At 48.6% G+C, this 14,254-nt stretch overlaps 1 protein-coding gene across 2 annotated transcripts in view; it reads left to right on the top strand.

Annotated features, from left to right (window-relative positions):
* The first annotated feature begins 2,021 nt into the window (after positions 1 to 2,021).
* The window catches only part of LOC126527951 (uncharacterized), a 34,618-nt gene continuing 22,385 nt past the window's right edge, over positions 2,022 to 14,254 (top strand). The window contains exons 1-3 of one of the 2 annotated variants that reach the window (XM_072285715.1): positions 2,022 to 2,219; positions 2,724 to 2,831; positions 4,740 to 4,946. The gene's annotated coding sequence lies outside the window, so the exon portion shown is untranslated. The remainder of the gene's footprint in view (positions 2,220 to 2,723; positions 2,832 to 4,739; positions 4,947 to 14,254) is intronic. The other variant, XM_072285716.1, reaches the window with a different exon arrangement.

Here is a 14,254-nt window from a genome sequence, read left to right as displayed (position 1 = left end):
ACACTGAGCGGCCACCGCCATATACCTTCCAAGCCGACTGCGTCGCGTGGAGGCCGCCGTGTTGGAGGAGCTTGATATTCAGTGACACATCGGGTTGAGTGTTTAATGAAGTACAAATACTTTGTGCCCGGAGATAATGGTTGCTAAGAACGAAAAGAAAACGTTATTTTGTGCGAAGTAATGCAGCCGGCGGTTGTTTTGCACTCCGATCGTGTTTACTGCTGGAACTGTGCTATGATTGTGGGCAGCAGCTTAGCGCTGCTATCGGGAGCTTATGCACGCGTTTTTTTTCCCTTCCGCGGAGCGAGCTACGTAGGAAAGATTTCGTCACTTCGAGCCGGAATGAGGCAAGCTTGTGCTTTTGGGCATGAGCATCGTGGACCGCCGTCGGCTTCCATTGAATGTTTCCAAGCAGGACGAAACTAACACCTGACAGTGTCATCGGCACGTACGTTCATTGTATAATTTCACAAGCTAAATCGGATACATTTATTTAGTTTGTAATCGGATACCGCGCGTTCTCGACTCTGCCCGGCGACTTCGTCCGCCGTATACGCACGACACACTGCGACTGCCGTGTGCGCACCGGTGTTTGGCCGTTATCATAAGACGATCTGTGCGCAGCAGGCGTAAAAACCAACTTCGATTACCATTTTGCGCACTAAATCTTGTGGAAGGCCAATATGAGCCATTTGCGTTATTACAGCAACGTATATGTACTTCTGTACACTGATAATGCGCGAGTTTGCTACATTGCAATTTATGAACGCGGCTGTCTAGTGCGTCCATGAGCGGCTACTCTTAACTTATTTATGACTGTTTTATTAGACTGCCAAGATATGCTGCCTGTGTAAAAAAAAAAGCAGGAACGCCGGCTGGTGACGCAGCACTTTTTTTTTCTAAATTACATAGGCGATGTATAAAATTCTTGTGCTTTCAGAGCGGTTTATGTAACATGCATAGTGACAGAGTGAAACTAAAGCTACTAGGTGTTCTGTTGTTTTGTATTTCTTGTTATGCATCAAGCACAACAGTATTTGGGCATGTACTGTAGCATTTCAACATAAAACATAATATGTATGCTGACTTGAGTTATTGCATGTGCTCGGCTTACAAACTCAAAATTTGAAGCATGTGTTGTGAATACCACCTGGCCATTGGTCTCAAGCTCGAAATGCGTATGAATAAATGAGCAAAGGATAAGTGGAAAAAAGGAAGTATCATGGGCCTCGTATTGACCAGGTTTTTATTGACTGCGATCGTCACGATCTGCGAAAAAGAAGTGCGATATGGGTCGAGTGACTCGAGGCGAGAGCGCGCGGAGAAATCATGCGAGTACCTGGTGCACGTGAGGACGTGGAATTCTCGCGCGACAAGTGTGCCTTCGCGTGCCACGAGCACGGAATAACCGCGTGTGTTGAGCAACAAACGCGTACACGTGTACCCGCGTCAAGCGTGCAATACGCGAACGATCCCTACAATGAACTCCTATTTTCGTAGCATCGCTAACACCGCGTGCACTTCGCTTAAGTATCTTCTAAAACAGTGCCGAAAAGCACAAGCAAGGTATACTTATACCTCGCACACGCGGGTGTTTGTTGTAGGCTTGAAATTCTCCCGGCCGGTTCTGTGTCACCACGCAGAACGACGCTCTCGGTCATTTTTCCCGGCCGGAATCTAGAAAAAAAAGTCTTTCCAGACTCAGTTCGGTTGCTGCATCCGAAGGCGCAGCAGCCAGGCACGATTTCCTTGCAACCAAATGCGAGCGCGACAATCGGAACACAAAAAAACGTAGGAAACCTGCGCTGCCTGCGCTCTAACTCAGCCGGCCCGCCCGGCGCTTGGAAGGTGTATGGCGCCCCAGAGGTCACGTGGCACGGTTGGGCCAATGAACGCGCCGGCGGCGCAGGGAAAACGAATGCGGTACTCTGAAATTTTTTCGAGTGACTCTACAGTGAAAGGCTCCATAGCGCCGCCTCGCGGCCGCAAAGATTTTCCGGATTTTCCGCTTCACGCTCGCGCATGCCCGCGCGCTCCCTCGACCCACTACCCGTACTCTAGTACACCATACTTTGTTTACTCTAGATGAGTGAGTGTTCTGTGCACGACTTCACGTGGTTCTGTGGTGGAGTTGTGGTGGCTGTGTTTACGGCACGTGGTGAGCGAGCAGGTATACAAATTCACTTCCCTGCCGCTGTCGCTTACGAGCACCTTCAAAGGTAAACATGGATGAGCGCACGAATCGGCTCATTATACCCACGTCCGTTGCTTTCTTTGTTCATGTTGTAGCGGAACGCTTGTACACACGAAGAAGAAAAAGAGCGCGGGAAGAGGAGGATCTTGTTTTTGCTCTGGCGGCATCACTCCATCCATTGCTTTAGTGCCGATCCTTCTAAATAGACGTCTCCCGCCTTGTAACAATATGTCATGCGCGTAGCTTTGCATCCGTGGTCGACAGTGTAATAACACTAATGCGGCATATTACACAGGTTGTCTGTCTGCCTTAATTTTGTATGCTGATTTTAGGATATCTGTTACGACCCACCCAGACGAACGCTACAGACTCGTGATGCCTACAGCTAAAAACATTTTTCCTGGTTGCGCGAGGAGCACATGTTTCACTTTGCGGCAGTTACGCGGTGAAGTGCTCAAGGCACATATCCCTGGATGTTTGTACCGTCATTTGTCTAATTTGTTTTACTGTGCTACTGCTCTCGTTACAGCTTCTGCTGATCTGAGTTGTGCCCGTCAAGATATAGGCCATCTCTGCACCTTTGACAACAATTAGCCGCAAGTGCTGATTGCTGCTGGTTGGCTCAGTCCAGAAACAGGTATGTATATCCATTTGCTCAAGGAATTCTGATGCTTCTAATACTTGAGCTGCACCAGTAAAGGAAGATTGAATTAAGTGTCGTTTGACTGATGTGTGACACCCATTCACCGTTGTGCTATACAGGTGGCAAGGCATCTTCAGATCTAGGCCAGTAAGGCCGACCAGTTATCTGTTGGAAGTTCCCACAAAGCATTAAATTCGAATATAAAATTGTCTAGGCCAGAACTCTTATAATACTGTAGTGCCCTTGGTGCCCGATGTCATCACAAAAGAAACAGTAGAAAAATCAAGAAAATTTGTGTAGAGCTGTCCCGAGACAATAAATCATACAGAAATAATTATGTTACGAACTGCGACTGAACATCCACAGCTGTGAGTAATTTCCCTATGGGAATACCGTTGCTTTTCAGCATATTTTGTGTCAATCGCACGATCACTTGCCAGTTGCATCCTCAATGTCTGACTCATTGTCATAAGACTGTGTCTATCTGTACAATGCAGTTGCTGCGCCACAAGCTGTCAGTGAATGGTGGTGGAAGTGTTTATATATTAGGTCTCGTACATAGGAAATGCCAGTCGGCCGAAACAATCGCTTAAATTGTGTCAGCATCAGAAATAGCTCTGCAAGGCTGCAGGTATACTTAGATGTCTCGGTGTTTGTCTGAGTTGTGATCGGCAACTGTTTCTATATTGTTTGTATGGTGGTATATTATTGAAACTTTGCCACTTGCTCTGGGCTTTATGTGTAGCAGTGTGGTGTACTCTGCATTTCATACTGACATGGACGTGTGGCTGCGATGAAATCTTTTGAAGGGAATTTCTTTGACTTTTTCGATCATTTTCGTTCTTAGTTGGAGGTCTGTAATGGTTGGTGGTCGGGCTCTCCTAGGAAAACATTTGTTCCCTTTTCCTTGTTCTTTCGTTTGCTTGTTCTTTTGTTTGTTCACCGTTTCATTCCTGTAGGCTATTCGCTTACATTGACAGTTATCATCTATGGTTCCTGCACATTTTCTTCACAGAAGTTCACGCTCTAATTTACCAGCAATCTTACCAACTAGAGCATAGGGCTGGTACTCTTCCTAGCTAATATTGCACACCTTTGATAAAGTTTTGTCATAGCTCCGTTATTAAAGGAACCCATTTCTTGAGGAGTTGTACGTCACTGTTCATGACCTATAGGAAGGTTGAGCATTGTCATTGCCTTGCATGGCACATCGTATCATGGCAGATGTGTTAAACATAAATATAATTATGGGGTTGTATGTGTCAAAACTACAATCAGATTATGAAGCATGCCGTAATGGCAGACTACAGATTTTGACACCCTCGTGTTCTTTAAAGGGTCCCTGAAATGGTTCAAGACCCACCGTGGTTGCTTAGCGGCTATAGTGTTGGGCTGCTACACATGAGGTTGTGGGATGGAAACCTGGCCACGGTGGCCTAATTTCGATGGGAATGAAATTCGAAAACACCCATGTTTTAGGTGCATGTTAAAGAACCCCAAGTGTCTCATATTTCCGGAGTTGCCCACTACATTGTGGCTCATAATCAGATTGCGGTTTTGGCACATAAAAACAAATTTTTTTTTTAAATGGTTCGAACAAGTTTTGTAGATGCATAGGGTACAGTAAACATTCGCACTGCAATTCTCCATAGCCGTACATTTTCTCCTAAACTCATTCGCCGAGTGTCTCAAATAGGTTCTGCTGTTGTAAGCCTTCCACAAAAATAGCTTGCTGTGCTTTTGAGTATTCAATGTGGATTGTCCTTTGTAGCCCTTTAAGAATACTGAACCGGAAGGGTTACCTTGTGTTGCTTGGCTATGCGCCTGTATTTATTCTGTTGTATTTACCTCTTGCTCTTAATGCTGTAACAGGACTGCAATTGCCCCACCTATTTTCTGCAGGCCTCACAAATGCGATGAGCCTAGCTGAAAGCATCACTGCCAAAAGGGTACGCCACGCCCCTTCAATGGTTGTTGGTCAGGTAGAGGTTGGCATGCAGCACAGCTTGCCTCTGGCTGACAAATCTGTTGGCTGTTCGTTGAAACCAGGGAGCGAGTCTAGGAGCGTGCAGACTACGGAGGCTGTGGAACAGTTAAGCTCCACATCAGGTGGGCAGTGGCCGGCACTTCTCTTACGTTTGCTTGCTTGTGTGTGTGTGGTAAATGGCCAAGTCTGCCTAGCTTGGCACAACTTGCTCAAGTGTTTGTGACATCCTGCTGCTGATGACAAATTAACAGGTTTTTTTATTCTTGTCTGTATACTGATTGAGGCAAAATGAAAAAATAATGCTCTGCTGAGCACACTGAAGCCCCTTAGATTGCAGAGCTTAATGCAGAGCCGTCTTGAGCTGGTGTTGTTGTAGCCCTTACATTGCTTTATGATAACCTTACACCCAATGAGTCTCAGTTATGTATAGATCGGTGTACGAGTGTATGACCATGAATATAAATCAATGCAGAATGTAAGTTGACCTCTGGGTTTGATGGGAATAAAATTCAAACAAAATTATTTAATGCAGTGTACTATAAAACATACCTTGTTTCATCAATATGCTCATTCATTGAGCGAGCTGAACACGGCACGGGAACTCTAAGGATTCTCATCCTGGGACAGGTTTTGGTGACGACATCCCACAGCACATCACCGGCGATGACTAAGCGGTTCTATGCATGCGCAACACTGCCCTCAAGCAATGAGCAGCATGCACTGGGCTCCTGAGGTGCATGCCAGCAATCGCCCCAGACGATCTGTACACGTCTTGAGGTGAAAGCTGGTTTTGGTGCTCTCCCGTCGATAGCAGCTTCAGGTTTTTTTTGCCGCATTTACAAACTGCAGTGGCCGATGGGAACTGTTTTGTACCAACAGTTTGTGCCAGTGGATAGTTATTCCTCCTCAGCACTTTCGTTACAATATGCTATCCACTTTTGCTGATGCGAAAAGGGAAGCCTTTTCCCTATGAAAAATGAGGCACTAGTGAGCAATTCAAATGCCTTTGCATTTAATTGAATCTGCTGTCATCAGGAGAACTGGTCCACGGTGCTCACAAGAGCATTTCATGAGACTGTCTTCAAGTTCACCGTCAACAGGGTAGCCGTTGCACAACAAAGCCTCCAGTGAAAATCGACATTTGCTCTGTTTTACTTTCTATTCATAGAAACCAAACGGCACACTGCCATAATCATGCTTTGCGCTTCCACCCATTTTATCACATTGTTTTCAAGTGCACTTATAAAGCCCTGACATGTTATTTTTGCCCTCCTTGCAGTATTTATTCGTGTTTGGACAAAGTTTGCAAATGTGGCAAATTTGCCACAATAATGACAAAAACTATGATCCTTTCTCCACTTTGACAACTACAAACAAGAATGCTTTATTTTGTTTCACAGTATACTACATGACAGACACAGGAAGATCGTGCTAGTTATTTTGCAACAACTGACCAAAGCGCAACCTCTCCTTGGTAATTCAGGTGCATGCAGTTGAAGCATAAGATTAGCAGAATGGTTTACAACCTGTTTAATAACAGAAAGTGGAATTCGAATATGTTCTTTTTCACAGCGTAATAATGATACAATCGCCGACCAATTTTTTGGACACCCTATTTTCTGGGGCTACCCGAATATTTGGACTCTCCCATATTATGGCCACGTGCTCTATATACAGTCACCAACCGTTTACTCGGACCTCACGGGGACTGCGGAAATGTCCGAATAAATAGGTGTCCGAAAAAGCAGATTAAGACAAAAAAAATGAAATCCTTTATTTCCATGCACTGATTCGGGCTCGGCAGTAGGCTTGGAAGAAATCGTGAATGCGCCATTGCACGCTGTTCCGTTTAGGCGCAATCAGATAAGCCTGAATCTCGGAGAGGGTCGTACGGTCACTGTAGGCGGCTGAAAGCACAGTCACTGCTTGTACACGCTCCGCATGCGACGGCAGCGTAGCACATGGTGCGTCATCTTCCGTTTCAAGAGTCATCGCCCAGTGGTGCAGCAGAAACCTGATGAATGATCTCGCCGTCGTCGAGTTCTGCGCATATGTCAGTACAGCAGTGTCAGCGCCTGTGAAACTGTCAATGAGACTGTGTCCGGAATCGCATTGCAACCAGTGCGCAGGTCTCGGCAGAACATTTTCCGCAAACATTCCGCGGAAGGCGACAAATCTTAGGCCTCCCGGCACCCGCTTGCCGGCATTCCACAGCGCAGTCTGCACGGGCACTGTCGGCGCCATTAGAGACTTGACGCGATGTTTCCGTATGCCGCGTTGGAACACCAAAACCTCGACACAGCACACAAAGCAAACACTACCGTGCCGACACCAGTCACACAAACGAAAAAACGCGGCCTGCTCGCAGCTTCGTGCGCGAAGAAACAAATCAGCTGCTGGATTGTCTTGACATGGCTTACTAAGCTGAAACCGGAACTGCTGCAGAGCCACTCTATCGAACTAGGCAGAAACGATGATGATGAGCGGGGATTTCCAGTAGCGCCACTTCGTGGGGCAGCAAGGAAGCTCCGTTCAAAACAATAATGGCGTTCAGCAAGTCGAAGCATGCACCGGTTAGAGTCGGTGCATTGTGCTCTCGGCCGAGTTGGCTCAAGGAGTGTCCGAAAAATCAGATGAGAGGTTGCAAGGTGTCCGAACTTTCGGTAGTTGTTATACATTATGGTCTATGGGGAGAATGGCGGTGCCGCAAAGCTGACCGAATAATCGGGCATGTCCGAATTTTCGGAGTCCGGAAAATCGGTCGGCAACTGTAGCTATAATGACCAAAATTTTGCATGTTTCAAGCTGTCCTCGTTTAATTTTTCAGAATTTTTCTCGTGGTCGCAAGTTCAAAGCTACCGAAAATGCAAACAACATCTCTGTCATTTTCTTTTTTCGCAGTCTCCAAGCAGCGTTGCGCACATCTCGCATGCCTATTCAGAGCTACCATTTCAGGTGCAGCCTCGATAGGTCCCGCTTGATGCACTCTCCCACGAGCCTTTGTGCTGTCATTGCGGTCGGCACTCGTAAGTCGCATATAGCCAGTAGTAGTCTTTGTATCTCCTCATGTGCATTGTGGTTTTCTTCAGCTGCATTCTGTGATGCTAGGCTTAGTCGCTCCAACATCCAATTGTCTTCAGTCGTTTTATTGCGATTTGTTAACAAAGGTGCCGACACTGCCTTCGTTTTCTACCGCCAACTCGATAAAGGCTTTGATGCGAGAAAACCATAGCATATTGATGATGTAAAAGAAGGCCACCATTATCAGGAAAGTGCAAAGTGACCTGTCACAATCAGGTGTCGCAATAGAATTAGAAATCTCGAAGCAGACACTATCAGACTACATAATCAGCACGGTGAATATTTTGGAAGCCGCTGAGAAATCTTCTGGATCCCGACAGAAGAATGTCAGCCAAGGTGCCCACTCAAAACTTGAAGCTATTCTGATGTGACTGAAAGCCATGATCATGCAAGTGCCGGTGTCTGGTGATGTTTTAAATCAAAAGGCAGAAACCGTAGCACTTCAGATGGACATTGAGGGTTTTCAACTTGGTGATGGTTGGGTCCAAAATGTTAACGGCCCCTCATAAGATGTGGCCATATTGAGCTGACAAGCGCTTTCTATACAATGCGCACTAGCGATCGTGTCTGCTAAGTATTACATCGCTATGTGCCGCAGAAAGAGCTGAAATTTCAAACCGAACGCCATTTGCCCTTCTCGCAGGCTTCGCGCTCCCAGCTGGAGAGTTGACGTATACAGTCGTCGACCGTTTATTCGGACCTCACGGGCACTGCGGAAATGTCTGAATAAACAGGTGTCCGATAAAGCAGATTAAGAAAAAAAAAAGAAATCCTTTATTTCCATGCACTGATTCGGGCTTGGCAGTAGGCTTGAAGAAATCGTGAATGCGCCATTGCACGCGGTTCTGTTTACGCGCAATATCAGATGAGCCTGAATCTCGGAGAGGGTCGTACGGTCACTATAGGCGGCTGAAAGCACAGTCACTACTTGTACACGCTCCGCATGCGACGGCAGCGTAGCACATGGTGCGTCATCTTCCGACTCGGAGTCAACGTCCTGCGGTACAGCAGAAACCTGACGAATGATTTCGTCGTCGTCGAGGTCTGCGCATGTCAGCACAGCACTGTCGGTACCTGTGAAACTGTCGAATGAGGTGGGATCTGGAATTGCAATGCAACCATTGCGCAGGTCTCGGCAGAACATTTTCGGCATCAGTAGGGAGCACATCGGAAGGCGACAAATCCTAGGTCTCCTGGCACCCGCTTACCGGCATTCCCCAGGGCAGTCTGCGCGGGCATTGTCGGTGCCATTAGACACTCGACGCGATTTTTCCGTATGCCGCTTTGGATCACCGCAACCGCGACACAGTACACAAAGCAAACACCTCCATGCCGTCACGCCGACACCAGTCGCACAAATGAAAAACGTGGCCTACTTGCAGCGTCGTGCACGAAGAAAGAAACAAATGAGCTGCTGAATTGTCTTGACATGGCTTACTAAGCTGAGACCGGAACTGTTGTAGCCGCTCTATCAAACCAGGCAGAAACGATTACGATGAGCGGGGACTTGCAGTAGCGCCACATTGTGGGGCAGCAAGGAGGCTCCATTCAAAACAAAAATGGCATTCAGCAAGTCGAACCATGCACCGATCAGAGTCGGTGCATAGGGCTCTCGATCGAGTTGGCTCAAGGAGTGTCCGAAAAATCAGACCAGGGGTTGCAAGGTGTCCGAACTTTTGGCAGTTGTTATACATTATGGTGTATAGGGAGAATCGCGGTGCTGCGAAGCAGACTGAATAATCGAGCATGTCCGAATTTTTGGAGTCTGAAAAATCAGTCAATGACTGCCTCTCACAAGTGCTCTACATGCATCACACTGCTGTAATATCGCTCATAGTGACGCGCGACTCTGTCTGGTCCACGGCAAATTCGTCCGAGAAAGGCGCTCGAGACAAAGAGGGACCAGTGAGCGAGTTAGTGCGAGCACTCAAGCAGGGTGGCTTCAATGCGGCACATGGGGCACTCAACTGCGCTCGGCACGAAAAGGTGCCAGCAAGCGGGAACAGCAGATTGGAGGGGCTAGTAAGCACCTGCTCCACATGCGCCTCAAAGAGTTGAGGAAACCAGAAAGTGGCATGGCAAGGACTAGGGGGTACACATCCAGGCGGTTGAAGTGACAAAAGGGCTGTCCAAAGAAGGGATTGCTCCTGCTGGCCGAAAGCAGAGGGTACGTACCTCATGCTGTAGGTGTTATCCGCGTCGATGGACATTAAGCACATGGCAAGGGGATCAAGCAGGAACGACGGCCGTAAGGGGGCCTGCATTTATGACATGCTGAAACAGGGTTGGGTGGTAGTTATGTGGAAGTGGGTTTGCACGAGGCTCACCGTACGAACGACGGTCTGGGAAGGGCATGACGCTCCTCCACCCCGCAGTGCACAAAGGCGCTTGGGCAGGGTTCATCGACTCTGATACGGCGCAGACAAGGCTCCAGAGTCAAATTGCGAAAAAGCATGGGTTTATTCAACCAAGATATAGCACAGTTTGACAGTCACTGCGCTTATGGGCAAAGGCTCACCCCAAGACTGATCGAGTATGTGTGGCCCCTGCTGTAGGGCAAACTGGGAAGCGGTCCACCAAGCGTGAAAACAAGAAATTGCGGGAGCCTTGTAACTACCTCGTCCTACCTTGTCCTTGTAACTACCTCGTTGCGGGCCTGTGAGCATCTTCCGTGGCAATGAAGCACTCAGCGGATGAGAGCTCAGGCGGAGACTGTGCCCGTGGACCGCCACTAGGGAGGCCGATTGAGGCGCATCTTTGGGACACTAGCTCGCATGCTAATTTGACCTTGGGAGGGAGAAGCACAGTTTGCGCAGAAAATTAGCTTCGGTGCAGTAGCTGTGTCAGCAATCTTGCGGTTATGATCGCGGTTCCTGGAAATCAAGCTAAACACAGTGCAGGAGCTGGAGGAAGAGGCACAAGAAGGCACCTCAATCCCCACACCATGCAACGTGTGGGGAACAGATGTCAGCGACCAGCCAAATGGTACAGCTCAAGTTAGCCCATTATTCCTACACACCTGCCCACTCGCCTTACATTGTGCGAACAGTGTGGCAGATTCGGAGCCTGTCCCGTGGCCATCAGAAATACAAGTGAGAAAATTGCTACCACATTTGATCCTCCCACCACCGCCACCGCAGCGAGGAGATCAATCAACACTGGCGAAGCGGTGCTTGCAACCACAAACTGGTAAAGCAGTGTTCGGAACCACAAGCATGGGTACAACATGTCAACGACAGAGTCAAGGCTTTCTGTAGACCATGCACAACCACAAAAAGGACACAAGCTGCTACAAACATCATCGCACAAATGACTACGTTACCATTGAAAACGATCGCTGTTAGCAGCCACCCCAGTATTGAACAGACCCACGTGAGCACTACTACTCCATCAAGGACCTCGTAACCCTGACCTGGTCTTATGCGACCGCACCGATTTCTTGACCAATGGCTCACCGTCATCGACCGGCCGAGCTATTTTCCACTAACTACACTGCAGAGTCCGCTACCGCCAAAGGCGTCCAATGACTCAATGTTAGACGTCGGGTTTTACATCCCGAAAAATGGCAAAAAAAAAAGGATTTTTTGAAGATCACATTTTCAGTTTCTACAACTCTTTTTCTATCCGACTCCAAAATATCATCCATATAAACCACATAGAAATGCTCTAAAAAAATTCTTTTATCAGCCAAGGTGGCGAAAAATTTCGCGGAAATCAAGAAAGAACAGTGTTTTTCACGCCACAATTTCTCCGGAACGGCGCGCCCGAGCGCTGCCATCTTGGTCTCGTTGGAAAGCTCATTTCTCCCTCTTCGAATTTGCTGCTTTAGCGATGTCCTCCTTACAGTAAGAAGCGCACAAAAGCAAATGATTGAAGGTCACGCCGGAGTCTGCGATTGGCCGCGCCCGCTACGTGACTCCAGCACGGTTCGCCATTGGTCTGGCGCTCGCGTCGTCTGCTCGGCTCTTTGCACCTCGCGAGTCTGAACATCTCCACTCGCCCTAACTCGACATGTCAAAACGGGTGCTACGCGGACATCGCAGTAGCGTGGCCGATTTCTACGCTTGTGGACGTTTCAGACTCGCGGCTAAGCATTCCGAGCAGTCGCGACGCGGACTTCGCGACCTAGATTCATGTGTGGAATCCTCGGACATGCAACTAAGCCTTTGAGCACTCGGTGTTTTGGAATTCATGACGAAGCACATAGCACACGCAATCCTCGGACACACGGCTAAACATTTTGCGCCCCCGCAGGGGCGTCTGCAGGCGTTTGGTGTGTTGCGACACCACGTACCCGAGCACACGAGGGTTGGACCCTCCCGCGTGTAACCGTGCGTGGCTTAGCCGTGTCTGGGGAAAGGGGGATCCTGGGGGTTGAGCCGATGCCGGGTGTTTGGACCTTTAAGGCCCCCCGGCGGAGGCAACACACCTCTTCGGCCTCTGCTTCACATAGACGGCACCCCCGGACTGACCCACCCGGGGGAAATCGGTAGTTGCCTTTTCTTTTCTCTTTCTCCCTCAAATCTTCGTCTTTCTCTCACTTTTAATCTTTCCTGTCCTCTCTTTATTTTCGTATTACTTCCGGCTTCGTGGGCGGCGAGGGTTAACCTTGTGCACTATATCCAGTCTTGGGTATATGTATTCGGTTATAGCGGGGCTGTACCGCTGGCGTGCGCAGAACTGAATATCTCCATCCTGTGTCGTCCCCTGGTTGGGCTCCATGGTGGGCGGCGGCCATCCCTGCCGAAAAAAACCATACTCCTAATGGCCACTTCTTTTCCCCGACTACCTGATCGCCCTCAGAAACGAGGGCGCACCGAAGATATTTTCCAATTTCTTGGGAACAAGCAGCCAAACTTCCCCCGATTTCATGTAATTCATTCAAACAATCTTGAAAAGACCATGAGAATGATTTCTCCTTTCCTCGTATCTAAATATCTAACTGAAACTCTTGGTACAGGCTATAAAGCAACGAAAATGGCTAGCGGCGATCTCCTTCTGGAACTCCGCAATCCGAAACAGCTTGGAAATCTTTCTAAAGTTCAGTCATTTGGGGAAATCCCAGTAACAGTAACCCCACACCGAACTATGAACACCAGCCGGTGCGTTGTTTCTGACGACGATCTGATGGAGCTCACAGAAGCCGAACTGTTGGAAGGCTGGAGTGAGCAAAACGTAATCAATGTTAAAAGAATTATGCTAAGGCGCGACGGCAAGGAGATAAAAACCAAGCATCTTGTTTTGACTTTCTCCTCACGCATTCTGCCTGAGTCACTCGAGGCCGGCTATGTAATGCTACGGGTCACACCGTACGTTCCAAATCCTCTCCGCTGCTTCAAATGCCAGCGTTTCGGCCACAGTTCCCAGAACTGCCGAGGCTGGCAGACATGTGCAAAATGTAGTTCCCGTGACCATGCCTCTGAAACGTGTTAAAACGCTCCACACTACGTGAACTGTGATGGCGAGCATGCCGCATACTCGCAGTCATGCCCATCTTTAAAGAAAGAAAAAGAAATAGTCACAATCAAAGTAAAAGAAAACATATCATTCAAAGAGGCACGCAGGCGGGTTGCATACGTTCCTAAGGCCAGCTTTGCCGATGTGGCGCGTCAGGGGGCAGCGTCACAACGGCCTCCGGCGGCTGTCCGACCCACAAGCCGTGAGTCGGCCGTGAGCCGTGAGTGGCAGCTAGCGCTGCTCCGTCAACCCAGCAGACGGGGCCACCGACCCCGAAGGTGGGCGCAGCCGAGGCTGCCCCAACCTCCCCGGCCCCTTCCAGCGCTGGCAACAGCCGGCGCAGCCAAATCCCTCAGGGAGCCCCATCGACCTCCGGGCTGGTGGGCGCAGGGGTCTTGCCCTCCAAGGCGAGACTTTCCCGGAAAACTTCTCGCTCGCAAGAGCACGTGTCCGGCGCCTCACAAGAGGCAATGGACACAACACCTATCCTCAAGGCGCACCAAGCGCCTAAGGAGCGGCGAGGCTCCCTCGAACGCTTCAAAAAGAGTAAAACCCCGGTTACAGGGCCTCGAAAGAGCTCTGGAACCTAAGCTCTGAAATCTCTGTAATTAATACTTCTGTTTCCGTATACACAGCACTTATTTACTACCAATATGGATACACCAATAATTCAATGGAACGTCAGAGGACTTCTCAGGAACCTTGATGACGTGCAAGAGCTTATCCAAAAACACAATCCAAAAGTGCTGTGTCTACAGGAAACACACTTAAAACGACAACACACCAACTTTCTCCGACAGTATGTCACGTTTCGCAAAGATCGCGATGATGCTGTCGTATCATCAGGCGGTGTTGCCATTTTGGTTCATAAAAGTATTTCCTGTCAGCGTTT

The sequence above is a fragment of the Dermacentor andersoni genome, unplaced genomic scaffold (genome assembly GCF_023375885.2).
Source record: "Dermacentor andersoni unplaced genomic scaffold, qqDerAnde1_hic_scaffold ctg00000039.1, whole genome shotgun sequence".
NCBI lineage: Eukaryota > Metazoa > Arthropoda > Arachnida > Ixodida > Ixodidae > Dermacentor > Dermacentor andersoni.
This window is presented reverse-complemented; position numbering and strand designations above follow the sequence as displayed.